This window comes from Anomaloglossus baeobatrachus, chromosome 5 (genome assembly GCF_048569485.1).
Source record: "Anomaloglossus baeobatrachus isolate aAnoBae1 chromosome 5, aAnoBae1.hap1, whole genome shotgun sequence".
In the NCBI taxonomy this organism is placed as follows: domain Eukaryota; kingdom Metazoa; phylum Chordata; class Amphibia; order Anura; family Aromobatidae; genus Anomaloglossus; species Anomaloglossus baeobatrachus.
This window is the reverse complement of record NC_134357.1, coordinates 555,862,373-555,881,117: the sequence shown is the minus strand read 5'-3', so window position 1 is coordinate 555,881,117 and position 18,745 is coordinate 555,862,373. Positions and strand designations below refer to the sequence as shown.

The following is an 18,745-nucleotide window of genomic DNA, read 5'->3' as shown; positions in this document are numbered from 1 at the left end:
TGCTGAAAATCCACATAATGCAAGTGGTATGTAAAAAAAAAAAAAATCCAAAAAATCAAAGTTGTAAATCAATGCGTGTTTTGTTTCTCTTTAGTGTATGTTGTGTTTCTCTTTAGTAATACACAGGTTCCAATGTAACATGTTGTTTGTTTGTTTTTTGTTTTTTTTTTGGTCTAGCGCAAAGCATGTATAATCTTTATATGATTGACTAATTAGAGAAATAAACAAGTGTATTTTCTAATTCCAGATCCTAAATCAGAGTTAGTAGTATATGGTTTTCGGTTAGGAGACTGACTAATCCTAAAAGGAAACAGAAATTTCGATAAAGCTCAACGGCAGGACAACATGTATTCATGCCCCGCATTGCAGAAGGGTCGCTCCACCGGAGCTTCACTAAGCGTCCTACTCATATTTATCCTTTACAAAAACACCTGTACAGTCCCAAACCATCATTGCCAAAACAGTTAGAAGAGAGGACTTAGAGAACCTTGAGACATGGGAAAGTCCAACTACAAAGGGTGAGGACTCGCCTAGGGGTCCTTGGTCTCAAACCGGTGAAGAAATCCCATTCCCCTCTCCACCCATGCCTCAACGTTCAGTCAGGCAGGTTTCCCAACAGATCTTTCTTCCTCTTTTCCTAAGGGAACACAGTACCCTTAGTATTTGGAAATGGCAGAAGTAAGTCAAGGGGGGACTGTTGAGGGTACGAATTGAGTAACCTAAAATACTTAATTCAGCCATTTCATAGACCCAAAAATGTGGTTTGGTTAATGTAATCTAATTATTTACAAATGCTTTTGTCTCCTTCCAAGTTATGATATATTCAGTGATTCTCCTTTAATATAAAATACTAGCTATAGATTCTCTCATCTCGGGAAAAGTTTTGGAGGAGCCTATCCCATCAGGCTGATGTCTCCCGGGCCTAGTCTGCTGAGCACTGGCAGTTACACGCGAGTTGACATCACATCTCAGAAACCAATGGACCCGACACAACCAAAGCAGAAAGAGGCTGCTATTCTACCCATTATCCCAGAAGGTTTTTCCAAGTCTGTGCCACAAACTGTATACAGTTAGGTCCAGAAATATTTGGACAGTGACACAAGTTTTGTTATTTTAGCTGTTTACAAAAACATGTTCAGAAATACAATTATATATATATAATATGGGCTGAAAGTGCACACTCCCAGCTGCAATATGAGAGTTTTCACATCCAAATCGGAGAAAGGGTTTAGGAATCATAGCTCTGTAATGCATAGCCTCCTCTTTTTCAAGGGACCAAAAGTAATTGGACAAGGGACTCTAAGGGCTGCAATTAACTCTGAAGGCGTCTCCCTCATTAACCTGTAATCAATGAAGTAGTTAAAAGGTCTGGGGTTGATTACAGGTGTGTGGTTTTGCATTTGGAAGCTGTTGCTGTGACCAGACAGCATGCGGTCTAAGGAACTCTCAATTGAGGTGAATCAGAACATCCTGAGGCTGAAAATAAAGAAAAAATCCATCAGAGAGATAGCAGACATTTTTTGAGTAGCAAAATCAACAGTCGGGTACATTCTGAAAAAAAAAGGAATTGACTGGTGAGCTTGGGAACTCAAAAAGGCCTGGGCATCCACGGATGACAACAGTGGTGGATGATCGCCGCATACTTTCTTTGGTGAAGAAGAACCCGTTCACAACATCAACTGAAGTCCAGAACACTCTCAGTGAAGTAGGTGTATCTGTCTCTAAGTCAACAGTAAAGAGAAGACTCCATGAAAGTAAATACAAAGGGTTCACATCTAGATGCAAACCATTCATCAATTCCAAAAATAGACAGGCCAGACTTAAATTTGCTGAAAAACACCTCATGAAGCCAGCTCAGTTCTGGAAAAGTATTCTATGGACAGATGAGACAAAGAGCAACCTGTACCAGAATGATGGGAAGAAAAAATTTTGGAGAAGAAAGGGAATGGCACATGATCCAAGGCACACCACATCCTCTGTAAAACATGGTGGAGGCAACATGATGGCATGGGCATGCATGGCTTTCAATGGCACTGGGTCACTTGTGTTTATTGATGACATAACAGCAGACAAGAGTAGCCGGATGAATTCTGAAGTGTACCGGGATATACTGTCAGTCCAGATTCAGCCAAATGCTGCAAAGTTGATCGGACAGCGCTTCATAGTACAGATGGACAATTACCCCAAGCATACAGCCAAAGCTACTTAGGAGTTCATGAGTGCTAAAAAGTGGAACATTCTGCAATGGCCAAGTCAATCACCAGATCTTAACCCAATTGAGCATGCATTTCACTTGCTCAAATCCAGACTTAAGACGGAAAGACCCACAAACAAGCAAGACCTGAAGGCTGCGGCTGTAAAGGCCTGGAAAAGCATTAAGAAGGAGGAAACCCAGCGTTTGGTGATGTTCATGGGTTCCAGACTTAAGGCAGTGATTGCCTCCAAAGGATTCGCAACAAAATATTGAAAATAAAAATATTTTGTTTGGGTTTGGTTTATTTGTCCAATTACTTTTGACCTCCTAAAATGTGGAGTGTTTGTAAAGAAATATGTACAATTCCTACAATTTCTATCAGATATTTTTGTTCAAACCTTCAAATTAAACGTTACAATCTGCACTTGAATTCTGTTGTAGAAGTTTCATTTCAAATCCAATGTGGTGGCATGCAGAGCCCAACTCGCGAAAATTGTGTCACTGTCCAAATATTTCTGGACCTAACTGTATATGAAGCCTCATCATGTTTTGTTGTTTTTTTTTTTTATCAAGAGCAGATTATCCAGATTCACAAAATGGCCCTAAGTGGACTAGCACTGACCAAGCATCTTTCTTTTGTTTTATATCCGGAAAGAAGAACCATGGACAATTTATAGCAAATGTTCTTGTTTTTTGTTTTTTTTAATTATGTGCTAATTTTTAAATAAGGTCTAGATTAAATTTTTCTTAATCAGGATAATGTGCCCTAATGAGAGTAATAACGCCAATTCTAATAGCCCCTATAAATCATAGTTATTTTTAATGTATAAAATAAGTACTTAAGGGGGGAGTTAAAGTCTGTAGTGTTAAATTAAACCGATCTCATGAAAAGCCCGCATATATAGATATAATTAAAGTCCCAAGGGCAGTAGGTCACAAATAAGTCCCAAATAATAAAATATATTTCAATCGAAAAAAATTTTTAAAATTTAAAGTTAATATTCACAGATATTTTATTAAGGGGGGACTGTGGAGGTCACTTGAGCTGTAGTATGTTTGTTTAAACGTAATAAGAATATCTGTGTATATAACTAATCAAAATGTAGATGTAGATGCAAAATTATCTGTCTATGTAGCAATTGCACAGACCTATAGTATAATTCAAAGTTGTATAGTCATGAAGGAGTTAACCAAAGATAATGAAGCCAAAATGTGAAGCTACAAACACTTATCAGTAATGTTCACACAAAAGGAATGTACGGGAGGACAGGAGTGTGATGTGAGAAATTGGGGAGTGAAAGCACTCCTTGTTAGCTTCAAGGTTATTCATGCTTACGGTATAATTGGATTTATCTTATTAAACTAGTTCAGTGGGTATCGCTGTCTCAAGGAGAGAGCATGTTGCATGTTATCTGTGTGTTCTTTGTCTTATATACATTGATATATATTGGCACTGATATACAGCTTATATGGCATCGTCTCTGGATATCCCAAATGAGGACTCCATTAGCAGTCTTCAACGCAAATTCCTCCCTTGACATTGTCTTCCAGTAATTTGGCTATCAAACCCTTTGTAGTCCTGCTCTGCCTACCTTGTTCCTTGCCATACCTCCTATCCTCCTCTTTCGAAACTACTGCATTAAAATCTCCCCCCACTATCTTATTTGGTTCTACATCCCCTCCCAATTTGTTGGTGTTAAAGTCAAAGAAGGCCTTTTGTTCGTTATTAGGGGCGTATATATTGTGTATGCTAAACTCTCCCTGTGGGCTAGTTAATTTGATATGTATGTACCTCCCACCATCATCACTGTCTTGGGACACTATTTCGTGAGTAAAGTGTTTGTTTATTAAGATCATTACCCCTGCCTTCCTTCCCTGGGATCCCGACCCGACTACCGCCCCCACACATAATTTTTGCATACAAAAAAAATCCCCTTTTTGCAGGTGGGTCTCCTGCAGTAGTGCGATATCTACCTTCAGTCTTTTAAGGTGTCGTAATATCATCATGCGCTTATGTGGAGACTTCAAACCTTTTACGTTCCAAGTGACTAATTTAACAATTATCCCAACATCTCGGGACATTTATGTCGCTATATGTTCTCACTTGTGTGTGTCCTGGCGCCTTTCCCTGGTCTTTTCCCTGCCTTAACTCCGCTGTGTACTGACAACTATGTATTGCCTGGGCGCAACCTTGTGTCCCCTTCTTGGCATTAACTATAAACCTGTTGGCTACCCCCCCAACTGCCCTCAGTTTTCTTTCGGTGTGCTTATAGCGTTGCTTTCCCTGAACCCAACTATGCAACCTGAATCTATTGTCAACTGACAACCCCTCAACTCTCCCCCCCCTCCCCCCCCCTTTACAATCAATCGTCTCATCACTTCCATTTCTTCTGTGATGCTCCTGGCTCCGCAATCCCCTCTCAGCCTACTGAGTCGGTGTGTGGGGCTGAGGAACGTGCGGAGCTCTGTCTCCCGCGTCCTCACATCACAGCGCCGGAACCGTAAGTAAGATCTTTTTTTACAAATACCACTGTGGTGAAGTTCTAAAATTTTGTCAACTCTTGGGTCAATTTTTTTTCATGGATATTAGCTACCTATAAATAAAACCTTGTTTAATCCATCTTTAAAAATATAACTTAATAAAAAATTTGGATCGAAGGCAGAGTTACAAAGTAGATGTATATAAAATATTATAATAATATATGAGAGATACTGAATGTATTACCACGGAAGTAGTCATCCACAGTGATGCAAGTTTGGAAGCTAGCTCCAGTACATGTAGCATTGATTGTTAATAGGATGTGGCAAAGGCTGGGTTTACAAGCAGTCAGAGGGTTTGGGTAAAACTGGCAGCTCACATATGTACACCATACCACACTCCAGGGTGGGGATAAGAAAGCCCAAGTGAGGTTTTAGCTGTGTGTGGAGGTAAGAAGTCCTTCTATGTGAAGTCTCCATGCTTGGACTTGTGTGCTGGACTAACACTGTAGTGCCATTGTTGAAAGGCCATTTACTTTCCTTGTTTGACTTGCTTTATATGATTTCAATAAAGGAATCTGCACGTTTTGTTAAGTTGTTTGTTGTGCCTTCCTCAAATGCCCCTGAGTGAGTTATATCTCAAATATCCTATCTATCTAAATCAAACTTCAAAGTGGATGGCTCTTATTTGAGGGCCAGTTGTGTTGGTGCATTACATGTATGCCCATTTAATCTATTTGGAAACCAAATCTAAATGAAATATTCTGTTTTAATATAGAAAGTATGACAGAGATGTAGAATTATATCCCAAACACTGCAGCCAATCACACTGCTCAGAGGCTCAGTCACTATAGGTAGTGGTATGAATAATCCTAAATGTGATAACATTTTTAAAAGCCAGTTCTAATATGGAACTGTAGCACCCCTGAAGCCATCGGGGAGCTACAAGGTTCTGCATCCTTACTAGGATGCAGGGCCTACCCCCTAGGGCCCCGGAAGACCAGTGCCGGTAACACAGAAACACTCCAGGTAATCCCCATAGAGTGGTACAAAGCTAGTGTCAGACCAGTGGATGGCTGCCTAGAGGTGGAGCCAGTCCAGTCCACTAGTTGACCAGGTGGGATGGGCAGACTGTGGACAGTCAGTACAGAGGAATGAGAGAGTGAAGGTGGACGCAAGGAGACTCATTGACAAGGAGTTGACAGTAACCTGGTACTCGGGAGGGTAGTTGCCGGTAGAGTACTCCCGGAACTACACACAAACTGGGTACAGGACCCTAGGTTAGGCATAAAACTCCAGGCAGGCCTTATAACCTACACAGCGAGGGGACAATGAAGGACCTCGCTGACCCTAAAAATCCGAGACTCTGTAGCAAAGAGAGAGCCGGGGACAGGACCAGAGACTCCAACCCCACAGGGTTCACACTACAGTCACGTGGACAGCAGTGGAAAGAAAATCCACCGGACAGGAAGCCCCAGTTGCTCTACGCCACGGGGACCCACTAACCAGAGACAGGTGCAGGGGAAAAAGGTACCAGATTACAACACTGGGACAAAGGGGACCTAAAGGTGAAACCAGCCGGCCTTGGGCGACCAGTTACCACCAGAAAGTGAGTAAAGAACCAGTTGAACCTAACCCCTTGTGTGGACTACCTTCTTCCGACACCAGTCATTACACCTACCCTCTGGGGCCTGACCCTGCTTGCGGAGGGTCTAACATCCAGGCTGCCATTAACACCAGACCCAGTAGTGGACCTTGTGAAGCGGCGGCTCCATCCAAATAGCCGCAAGACCGCAAGTGGCATCACGTGTGAACACTAATCTAATCCCCAGGGCACGGAACCTGGCAACGGCCACCAAAGTGACATTCCCTAGATATACACTGCCCGGGACAGTGTACCCCATAACTCTGGACGCGACAGAACATTTTGCTAAAGAGGATGTGTTACCTAACCTTTTAATTGTCAAAAGGTTTTGAAACCCAAACCCTTACCTTGTGAAGGCCTAGGCTATGAATCGTTTGTCCAGTATAATAATAAGATAAGCTGTCCTTTCAATGCTTTAATGTATTGCTTCTCCATATACACCTAATTGAAATATTAACAGAATGTATAACTAAAACAAATTATGCTCAGGGCTAAGTAGAATAAGTTTTTTAGTTCATGAATGAGTAACTGATATTCATGAATGGAAGAGATACTTATCTGTGGTTTCAGATGGGTGACTAGCATTCTTCTATTCATAGAGGAATGCCTATCTGTAGTTTCAGATGGCTAACTGACATTCATGAATAGAAGAGAATAAGTAACTGACATTGTTTCATTTATAAAATCTCATCTATGTCTAGATACACTTGTATGTTTTACTAACGAATGTTGCTCAGGCTGTTTGGACAAGAAATGAACTATGCCCGGCTAGCTGGGTGGTTAATAGATAACGTGGATGAATTGAGTAAGCTGTATATACATACTATGTGTTGAATACAAGCTTCAGAAGAACATTGAGCTTCTCCCCGATAGACACGTCTGTGTGGTCATTTTTTCTCATACATACATCTGCGCAGATCTAGTCTGGAATCCTCCTCCACGACCCTGAGAGAGACCCCCTGGAGGGCTCCCACAACAGTTTAGCTCCCAACGTGGGGCCTCCATAAGGAGCATCCCGAAACCTGGACACCCCGATACCTTGGACGTCACTGACCAGGACCTCCCCCCGCTCCAACAGGCCTGATCAACCTACAACCCCGGTAAGTGTTACATACTGTGTATTCACTGCCGACAAGGTTGTTCTTGGAGAGGAGTGGGTGTCAGGCCTTGTGTCCCCATCGGAGTTAAAGGTACCCGATGGTGACAAGGTGGTGGTGCCTGCTGGGGGCCCAGTAGCTCTAATTCTACCCTGTGGTGTGGATTTGAATTGTCACAAGGGATCCGGATGATGGATAGTAGTGGGTAAGACAACAGCAGCTGGATATAGCTGGTTAGACTGACCCAATCCATAGTTTGAGAATGCGGGGGGGATACCCGTGATCGAAGATGGGGATTAGGACAATACATTGGTACAACTGACAAAGTCCGGAGGGCGGGGCATTCTTGTATGTGACATTTTTGTATGTTCGCCTCCTTTCACGGGACACCTCTTTGTTTTTACTTAGCTGAGGGAGCTAGAGTAAGGGTGGAACGCCCAGTGCCGGCCGGACTGTAGCGTGCACCATATAGTCTTGAATTAGTGTAATCCAACTGCCGCCAAGAAAGCAACAATGTTTAGGTGGAGAAAAAGAAAGTTGAGAAAGTTCGCAGAATGTTACAGAATTAGTGACAGTCAGGAAAAGAAAGTTGTGCGCCATGCCTTAGAGATTTTTAAGGTGATAGGTTTGCCTAGGAGCGGACGGTTACAGCCGTCACAATGGAATGCGGCGCTGAAGAGAAAGTGAAGTTGAAGGATAAAGGATTGTAGGAAGATGTCCAGGTGTTTGGTAAAGTGTAGCGCAGATGTTGCAGTCAGAAGGATAGGTTAAAATAGAAGAAGGTGCAGGAGACACGGGGGGTATGTTAACCCAGCTAATTAAAATTTACATCATGCTGGGGAAGTGGCCCAGGAAATGGTTTCACAAGGTGGTCAGACCATTCGGGAAGAATCAGAGGAATATGTTGGATAGCCTGGTGAGAATAGAGTTGACAAGTACAAAATTTGTTACTTTGAATCCCTGAAGTGTGGACCTCTTATTTGTGTTAAAAAAAAAAAAAAAAAAATTTTTGAACAATTGGTGTTTTAAAAGTCTGGCAACATTTATATCTTAGAATAGAATAGGGGCAGGTAAATACATATTTTTGTACAGTGTTACCTAAACTAAAAATCCTAAAAGACTTATCCCAATAATGTTGGAAGGTATTATATCCATTTGTTAAAAAAAAAAAAATGGATCCAACAGAGATGTGTATTATAGAGAATTAGATTTTTTGAGATACAGACTGCCAGTATTTCATTAATATTTTGGTTTCCCTTTCTTTCATGGATATTAGTGTACAGTATATATGAACCGTGTTTATCTATTGTAAGGTCTCAAAATTCCCCAGCAATGTATATTGTTGCAGAGAACTTTGCTAGATTAGTACCCTAAAAAAAACAAACAAATGTTTTGAAAGACAATGCATGGGAAGGGTTTCTAAAAGTCTATATAGAGAGAATTGGGTAGAAGGGGAAGGGAAAAAAAGACAGAATTTTGAGTTATGTATATTATAAAAATGTACCATTGTGAGTGACCAAAATGGCAATGCTGTGACCGGAAAATCCAGATGAATGAACTTTGTTGTGGATGTGGGGACTCTAGGCTGCAATACTGTGATAAACCATGTGCTATTCCTGGTGGCAGAAATTTTAGGTCCGATCTTAAAATGGTGGATGAAGCACATGGTGGTCGAGGCATGGTTATTACAAAAGTGTGAGAGGGATGTGTGAAGACCATGTGCTGTGTAAAAATGTTTACACAGACTGGGTGGACTACTATATACTCAGACAGGAAAAAAAAGGTGTTTTATCTAGAATTAGACTAAGATCATGGACAAGTGTGTGTGTGTGTGTGTGTGTGTGTGTGTGATATTTGGGAGTTGGGTCAGTCATAGAGTGTCAGGTTAGTAGGAAATTGGATTTAATGAGTATTTGCAATGTGAGTGTCAGGGATCAAAATGTTGAAGTCCATTGCTATATTGAAAATAATAAATTAAAAGCGGTTAGTAAAAGTTTATAATACTAAAAGACAGAATGTCTAATGACTGAGAGGTTGTGCTGGAGGTGGACACTTAAGATATATCCAGTGTGCAGGTTGGATTGAGTCAGCACAGTCATAGGGGGAATGTCTTATTAATTAGTAAGCAATAAACTAAGAGGAAAAAAAACCCTTAGATAAACGTACCTTTTGAAACAGATCTGATGGAAGATGAGAAGGAAAAATGAAAGGATGTATTCCAGTTGTGGATGGGATGGGGGAATTCTGAGTTGAATGTTTTAAAAAAAAAAAAAATAAATATAAAAAAGGGAGGAGAGAGATTTTTAACCCAACAAGGAGAAGACAAGCCCGGTTTGGTCTTTACTTCAGGGGGTGGACCCAAAATACAGGTTTTCCCAGTTTGTAGGTCAAACAACTAAAGTTTCAGTCCTATTTGCTATATAAAAAAAAAACCAAACTTTTCCCTACTTTTAGCAATTCGTTGTAAATTATATTGGAAAAAGTAATTGACAATAGTGTTTTATTTTACGGTTTCCATCTAAACAGAAAAAAATTTGAATTGTGTACATTGTTTAGATTTATTGGTAGATATTGAAACATAGAAGTCAGGCTGTGTACCATTAGTTAATTATTATAATCTTTATTAATAATCTAATTTATTAATAATTTGGTTTAAGGTATGTGGATGATTTATGGTATTCTGTGTTTATGATGTCTTAATAAATCATCTGTTTTTCTTTTTATAGAAAGATTGTAATGCAGATGTCTGTGGTCCAAGCAAAGCTTATAAAGCCATTGAAATAGTTTACCATTATAAAGTTACACATAACGCGATATTTATGGTGTTCCCGGTAAGGTACAATGTGACTTTTATGCCTAAATGTAGAACTCCGGTGCCACACACTCTTTTGAGTCCAATTATGCTTTGGATAATAAAAAAAAAAAAGGGAGTAGTAGTGAGGAAAATGAAGCTGAGCATCATGATTGTGTCCAGGAGATCGGGAAAGAAACTGTCACGCCCAACAACGTCTCTAAACACCCACTTGAAAATCCAGACTATACTCTGTTTACAGACTGCTCAAGATTTGCTGATGGAAAGGACACCTTCATACAGGTTATGCTGTAACCACCTCAGTGTCAGTGATCAAAGCTACAGCACTCTCAGCCTGAATGTCTGCCCAAGAAGCAAAACTTGTGGCCCTGGCTGAAGTCTGTACCTATGCTGAAGATGCTATTGCCAATATTTATACAGACCCTCGATGTGCTTTTGGCCTAGCGTGTGATTTTGGTGTCATGGGCAAATAGAGGGTTCATCACCACAGCAGGAACTTCAGTCAAAAAATACAGAATGTGTCCGCAGACTGATGTTTGCCCTGTCCAGGCCAAGACAAGTTGCCATCTTGAAGGTCCAAGCTATGGTTATGATTGGAGCACAGAATAAGAGGATTCTAAAAGACCTATCTTTAGCTGAACCAGAAGATCCTAGAACTCGCCTACAAGATGATTGAGCTGCTTCCTGGAGAGGTTCCTATAAGGTATCAGGATGTCACCATCTATTTCTCCATGGAGGAGTGGGAGTATTTAGAAGGGCACAAAGATCTGTACAAGGACGTAATGATGGTGGTTCCCCAGTCCCTCACATCACCAGGTCTATCCAGTAAGAGGACCACACCAGAAAGATGCCCCCGTCCTCGTCTTCCACAGGACTGTAAACAAGAAAATCCCAATGTTCCTCAGGATCATCAGGATTACAGTAGTGAAGAAGACATCTAGTGAGCACTGTCAGGCCCCTGTGTGTAAGGGATTAGAAAGACCCTTGAGCCCAATCACAGGGCCTCCACCTCACCCCCTGATACATGAGGACATCAATTACCAGAAGATCCCAGAGACCGCATAAATCTCGGTAGAACACCAATGGATCGGCTCAAGGCAGAACAAAGGCTAGTCACAAGAAAAGAACTGCAGACATGGAAGAAAGATGGAGCCAAGCTAGAAGGTGACATCTGGAAGGTCAACAGTCTACCCTGCCTTCCTAGAAGAATGTATGCCGCCATAGCTGCCTGGTGACATGGCCCCACCCACAGAGGGAAAAATCAGAGCCTAGAAGTGATACGCAAGTTCTTGAATTCCCCTGGGATATCTACCATGCTTGCTGCCTATAAGAGCTGACATGTTTGTCAAACTTGTAATACCGGAAGGCCAGAAGTCCCACCCAAACACTTAGCAAAGCCCCTGTACCCGTTCCAGAGGATCCAAGTCGACCACATCCAGTTGCCCAAGTGTGGGAGATATGATTACTGCCTAGTAGTAGTGGATGTTTTCTCCAATTGGCCTGAAGTGGCCGGATCTACTCCTGGTTGCTCTGTATCATGTGAGAACGACCCCATTGGCTAGACACAGGTTGTCCCCTTATATTTTGTTTGGGTCAATTCCCCCGATCGCAGGGTTCAGACCCCAGGAATTGTCAGAATCAAATAAGATTGTGCAGTTTGTATTTAATCTTGCTAAAGAACTAACTAACACACATGCTGTAGTTTCTTCCTCTCTCTCCCAGACTCTACAGGAGATGACACTTGCCACCGTTTGAAGCCAGGAGACTGTGTTGGTCAAGAGACATGTCAAGAGACATTGCCTAGAGCCACTGTATGATGGTCCCTACTAAGTATTGCTGGCGACTCCCACATCTGCCAAATTAGAAGGAAGAAATACCTGGGTCCACGCCTCCCATTGCAAGCTTGTTCCAGCTAAAGAATGAAGATCCTTTTCATGAGTAGTGTCTTGCTAACCGAAGGAATGGAGATAAAAAAAAAACCCTAGTGGTAAACCCTATGAACTATGGGTCAATATGACATCACCTGTGAACACTTTCTTTTTGGCTCAGTGGTGGACTGTTTGGGGACTGCTTGGGCACGGAGGGGAGCGCAATTTTATTTTTATCTGTGCATAACGCGTACAGGCAATGTGAACTGCAGATCATGGAATGATGTGGGATGGAACACTGGGGAAGATTGGGGATATAGACCTAATTGGAGTCCCAAGGGGGGGTCCCACATGAGTATGAAGCAAAAGATTAAGTAGCAGCGGGGGTTGAGTCTCTTATTCCAATCGCCACAGTTAACAAAAAATGTTGCATGGATAAATTATAATTACTGTTTAATGGATTTTGCTGTAAGAAGATTTGTAATAAGGGGACAAACGAGGCTATAGCCATGGCAACCTAACCTTCAGTATTACATAAACCAATAGCCCCCTCCAAATCTGATACAATGGTTACCATCAAAGCTCAACGACCAAAAGTCAAGCTTAAGAGGTTTTTATAGAAGGGGGCCACGGGGCTCGGATCCCCTCTGTGGGAACTAAGGTGAAGATGTTAGGAAAGACCCGAGGGCGTGGATAGCACGCACCTATATGCCATAGCTGTGGGATACTGTAGTCTCTGGGTAGCCCTCACTGAGTAAGAAAACATATAATCTTATTAAGGGGGGACTGTGAAGGCCTAGGCTATGAGTCGTTTGTCCAGTATAATAAGATGATCTGTCCTTTCAATGCTTTATGTATTGCTTCTCCATATATACCTAATTGAAATATTAACAATGTATAACTAAAACAAATTATGCTCAGGGCTAAGTAGAATAAGTTTTAGTTCATGAATGAGTAACTGACATTCCTGAATGGAAGAGATGCTTATCTGTGGTTTCAGATAGGTGACTAGCATTCTTCTATTCATAGAGGAATGCTTATCTGTAGTTTCAGATGGCCAACTGACATTCATGAATAGAAGAGAATAAGTAACCTACATTGTTCCATTCATAGACTCTCATCTATGTGTAGACACACTTGAATGTTTTACTAACGAATGTTGCTCAGGCTGTTTGGACAAGAAATGAACTATGCCCGGCTAGCTGGTTGGTTAATAGATAACGTGGATGTATTGAGTAAGCTGTATATACATACTATGTGTTGAATACAAGGTTCAGAAGAACATTGAGCTTCTCCCGGATAGAGACACCTCTTCGTGTGCTCATTTTTCCTCATACATAAATCTACGCAGATCTAATCTGGAATCCTCCTCCGTGACCCTGAAAGAGACCCCCCCCCCCCCCCATCCCCAACATCTCCAGCTATAGGGTGCTTTTCATGCTCTGACATGTTTGGAAACTGAACAACATAACTCTCTAAAACTTTGTCATTTGTAGATATATATATAATATATATATATATTTTATTTATTTATGATGCCATTCTTTTGTGCCAAACAGTGTTTGTTGCGATCAAAATAAAACAAATTGAAATCTGAATTGCATACAGTTGTAGCTTTTTTCCATTGACTGTATTTTCTGAAAAAAATGACATTTTAAAAAACTGTGAAAGGGGGAAATTTAATATTAGCTACTAATGGTTGACGCAGCTAGCAATGGCCAGCAGTCAAAAAAATGTAATCAAAATGTAGCGAGAATTGTAACAAACAAGAGCTTTGAAAAAAAACAAGGCACACTCCGCTACAAGTATGTACAATTATAAATATGGCTTTTGGAAGAAAGGGAGAATAAAATTAAAAAAAAAAGATGCTAAATTGGGTTTGGGTGGAAGATGTTACATATCAATTTGGTTACATACCTAAAAATCTTAATAAATTCAAATTCAAATATGCTTTATTGGCAGGACCAAAATACAATTAGTGTTGCCAAAGCAGGAGAAACACTATACAGTGGAACCTCTGTTTACGAGTAACTTGGTGTGCAAGTATTTCGCTATACGAGCAAAGCTTGCTGTAAGCTTGCGACTCTGCTCGTACAGCAAAGCATTGTTCGTAAACAAATACTCACCGCACACACTTCCAGTTCCGCACTCTGACCTGCTCTTGCAGTGTACACACACCACACACACACACACACACACACCCCTACACCTTACCTTCCATTCCAGTGCCGGCCTCCCGGTTCTTGTAGTTTGCCGGTACAGGATGTGTATCGAGGGTGACCATCGCGACGATAGAGGAGCTTCCGCTGTCAGTCGCTGCTCCTGCCTTTGACATCAGCGCTCTGGCAGCAGAAGCTCCAGCATCTGTCTCAATGGTTGCCCGATACACATCGTGCACCGACGAGCTACAAGAACCGCGAGGCGAGCGATGGAACGGAAGATAAGGTCAGCATAATGTGTTTGGTGTTTGTGTGTTTGTGCGTGTGTGGAATGGCACAATAGGGGACAGTGAAGTTGTGAACGAATTCTCAGCTTACATTATTTCCTATGGGAAATTTTGCCCACGTTGCTTTTTATGTGCTTTTTGAGATTACTGGAGTTCCCTGCAGCCTCATCTCACGGTCTTTACCGTGGGACCTTCCTAAAGGGAACTCCGGAGACGTAGGTGCCTTTTGTATGTGAGGCAATCTGTTTAATGTATATCAGCTCACCGTGTACATCGGCTCACCGTGTACAGGCACTGCCACAGCTCGATATTGCAAGTAAAATAAAGGGAAAACATCCAGCTCTTCAGGCGAGGAAAGCCATGGTCTTTATTTTAGCATGCAGACAGCGGATGACATGACCAGCACAGCACTACGCGTTTCAGGTGAAACACCCTTAATCATGATAAGGGTGGTTGTTTCACCTAAACGCGTAGTGCTGTGCTGGTCATGTCATCCGCTGTCTGCATGCTAAAATAAAGACCATGGCTTTCCTCACCTGAAGAGCTGGATGTTTTTCCTTTCTTTCTAGAGGCAATCTGTACCTCCCAGTAACCTGGGGTCGACATGGTGACGACCAAGGGTTACCATGGCAGCGATCGGGTCCCTTTGATCGCATGACAGGAACCAGATGGCCATGTAGAGGTAAACGATCCCTCCCCTTGCCTCCTGAAAGCTGCAATCGCACTGATCACAGCATTGAGGGGGTTAAACTGCCGGGAGCGGCGTGGGCCCTGCTCTTGGCAGCGAGAACCAGGTCCTGACTGTAAAGCGGGTTTTAAAGGCTACGATATCACTAATTATCGTCGGGGTCACATTGTTTGTCCGGCGTCATTAACGATATCGCAGTGTGTAAAACTTAAGAGCGATCTGAAACTATCGCAAAAGAGGGCAAAATCGTTTGCCGCAGAGAGGTCGTCCTGAAATAAAAAAAAATAGTTTTCTGCTTTTTAGCGATGTTGTTCGTCGTTCCTGTGGCACCACACATCGCTGTGTGTGACACCGCAGGAGTGACTAACCTCTCCTTACCTGCCTCCACTGGCAATGCAGAAGGAAGGAGATGGGCGGGATATTTACGTCCCGCTCATCTCCGCCCCTCTGCTTCTATTGGACGCCTGCCGTGTGACGTCGCTGTGACTCCGCACGACCCACCCCCTTAGAAAGGAGGCTGTTCGCCGGCCAGAGCGACGTCGCAGAGCAGGTATGCGCGTGTGACGCTGCCGTAGCGATAATGTTCGCTACTGCAGCGATCACCACATATCGGCCGTACGACGGGGCGGGTGTTATCGCACTCGACATCACTAGCCGATGCTAGCGATTGTCGCAGCGTGTAAACCCCGCTTAAGATCAGCCACTGAGCCATCGTCTAACGGGGGGAGTATAGCGTCTGAACTTTGGCAGTCGCCATGACTGAAAAGAACACACAAAAATAAGCATGTGGGGAAAAAAAACCCCACACAAACGTAAATTTAAAAAAAGGCTTTTTTTTTTTTTCAGCTGCTGTCTTCCTGGCAAAACATGCGTGTGTTTTTTTTTTTTTTTTTTTTTTTTTTTTTTTTCTTTTATATGCGCAGATTTTGTGCACCAAAAAAAAAAACGCAACATGGGCATTCAGCCTAAATCTGCAGGTAAATAGCATTACATTGCTGCCCGTGCACCTTCCTGAAAATGCAACTTTACGACAAAAGTAAAGGCGTTTCCTTTCAGGACTTGCCACCTTTCAGTCACAAAGACGGTCCAGTCTAGTTACCGGTCACTATACAGCGAGTGCGGCTGCAATCATAAGTTCATCCGAGTTCATTCTCAACGCATGGCTCTCTGCTGCATTTTGAACACGCCCCATCACATGACAAGTTCTGAGTGAGAAAAACAAAATTAAAATTTTTGTAGTTCTGATACCTTTTAATGGCAAACTATAATAAAAATAAAAATAAAATATGATGTTTTATAAAGCAAGCTTTCGAGACATCTCAGGTCTCTTCCTCAGGCATGGTACCTTGCCTGAGGAAGAGACCTGAGATGTCTCGAAAGCTTGCTTTATAACATCATATTTTATTTTTATTTTAGTTAGCCATTAAAAGGTATCACAACTACAAAATTTTAATTGTGTTTCTCTCACTGAGAGCAATCAATCATTTTTCAACTGGCTAACACGGTACCAAAACCTTATTCTTTTTAAATTACAAGTTCTGTCATACCGTGCAGGAGCCCATACATTCTAGCACCTACCCTGTCTAGATTATATATGCCTGCTCTGTGGTGATGTCACATGGAGGGGAGGAGTCAGGAGTCACATGATCAGCTCCTCAGTGTATGCAGGACTCTGCTGTGCTGGGTGTCATGGTGCTGGATGAGGGGACGTTTGTGTGAGGTCAGGAGGGGTTTACAGTGTGGATGTAGCAGAGCTGTGTGTACGAGGTGTATGGGGCGGAGCAGTGTGTGTACAAGGTGTACAGAGCGGAGCCGTGAGTGTGTGACTTATACAGAGATGAACCGTGCTAGAGTCTCCACTCCCCATGTTTTGTATCTATTTTCAGCCACATAACATGCAGAGATTGCTGCTAATCATGGTAATGCCGTAGCCATGTCGGCTACTGGAATTACTGTGATTGGCCGGCCACATCGGGTCTATATACCCAGTTGCACACCCCCTTGACTCACTCTATCCCGGAATGAGTGTAGGGAGAGCTGCTGGAAAAGAGTGTCTTACAGTGATTATTTCTTTACAGTCTTTGCTGTTGCAATGTAAAAAAATCTATTCTATTCTCTAATATCGCTTTTAGCTGCATTTAGTGTAGGATGAGCTGCTGGAGAAGGGATAGTGTATGAGGCACCAAGGCTGGGATTATTTCTTTACAGTCCTTGCTGCTGCAATGTAAAACCAAAAGTCTTTTTCAGAGGCTAAGTGTAATCTATTCTATTTTCTAATAATCCTCCTTGTGAGGGGCGTTGCAAAAAAGAGGGAGGGGTGGGGAGCGCTAATGCGGTGCCGGGCAATAATAGCCAGCTGGTAGCGTGGCCCCCACCAGACTATACCCCACTTCCATCACAAATGAGCCTGAAATTGTTTATCGCCCCAATAGGGTCCGGCATGGTGTCACAGGCAACCCCCCCTGCGTGCACACACCCGCACAGCTGGCACCTTATGTAATGGGGGATGGAGCCAGCTCATCCCTGTTGTTGCACGGGGTCCAGCATGTTATGGCGGCAACGTGGGGGTGGAGCAGACCATCGCGTTTTGTGGTCATGTGCCGGGACCCCGGCCACTGCAACTGCTTATGGTGCGGGTAGCCGCCGTGATCGGAATTCGTCATCATCCGGGGATCGGCATGGGCTTCGGTGCGCTGGCATTGTCGCAGCACCCGTCGCAGCGGTAGATCCAGGTCTAGGTCGCAGCAAATGGTCAAGGTCATCGCACTGGCGGTCTCCCTCTTCCTCAGATGAATCTCCTTCGAGGTCCTGTAGGGGACGACAATTATCAGTGGGAACAGCTGTCCGGCTAGCGGAGTTGCGGTCTGCATCTGGTGAGCAACCTCAAGACCTGGGTCTTCTTTCTACTGCGCCGCACGGTGAGTACCTTTTACGTGGGAGTATTGAGTCGGGTTAGTTCCTCCAGGGGCGAGGTTAGTGGGATGCTCCCAGGCACAGGGTTTTTGTTAACCCAAAATTGCTGCAGCCTGTTGATGCGGCAACCCCTCCCCCTCCCCCCTCCCTCCTCCGTGGCCTAACCTGTACAAAGATGGGCTGTTCTGCGGGGTTCCCCCTCTTGGTTCCCACCTCGACAAGCAGGTCAAGGAGTTAATTTAGGTTAACAGTTACGTGGACATTTGGCACTAATCTCGACCGACCAGCATTCAGTAGACCGAGAACGGCGTTTGGGCGAGAAGGTTTACGACCATAAACAAATAGTGTCCAAAACCATCAATAATTGGTTGGAGGCTTTTGTAGTTTTGGGGTCTGTAATAGGCCAATGCCATCCAGAAAGGTGTTCGGAACTACTTATCTACATCGATAGTATTTATAGCTCATACAAGTCCCATGGAGGGTCGGCTTGGTGGAAATATGAAGATTTCCGCCGACGGCTAGACCTGCAAACCCACCTGGGTTGGGGAGTTAAGGCCCCATACTCGTGGCTCAGGCTGATGATGGCTCAAAGGGCTACCCAGCC

General features: G+C 43.1%; 1 long non-coding RNA gene across 2 annotated transcripts in view; it reads left to right on the top strand.

Annotated features, from left to right (window-relative positions):
- LOC142312314 (uncharacterized) overlaps positions 1 to 13,641 on the top strand; it is a 70,818-nt gene extending 57,177 nt beyond the window's left edge. Inside the window, exon 3 of one of the 2 annotated variants that reach the window (XR_012754357.1) lies at positions 11,949 to 13,641. This is a non-coding gene — a long non-coding RNA (uncharacterized LOC142312314). Of the gene's footprint in view, positions 1 to 11,928 lie in introns of both variants that reach the window. The other variant, XR_012754358.1, reaches the window with a different exon arrangement.
- The last annotated feature ends 5,104 nt before the right edge of the window (positions 13,642 to 18,745 follow it).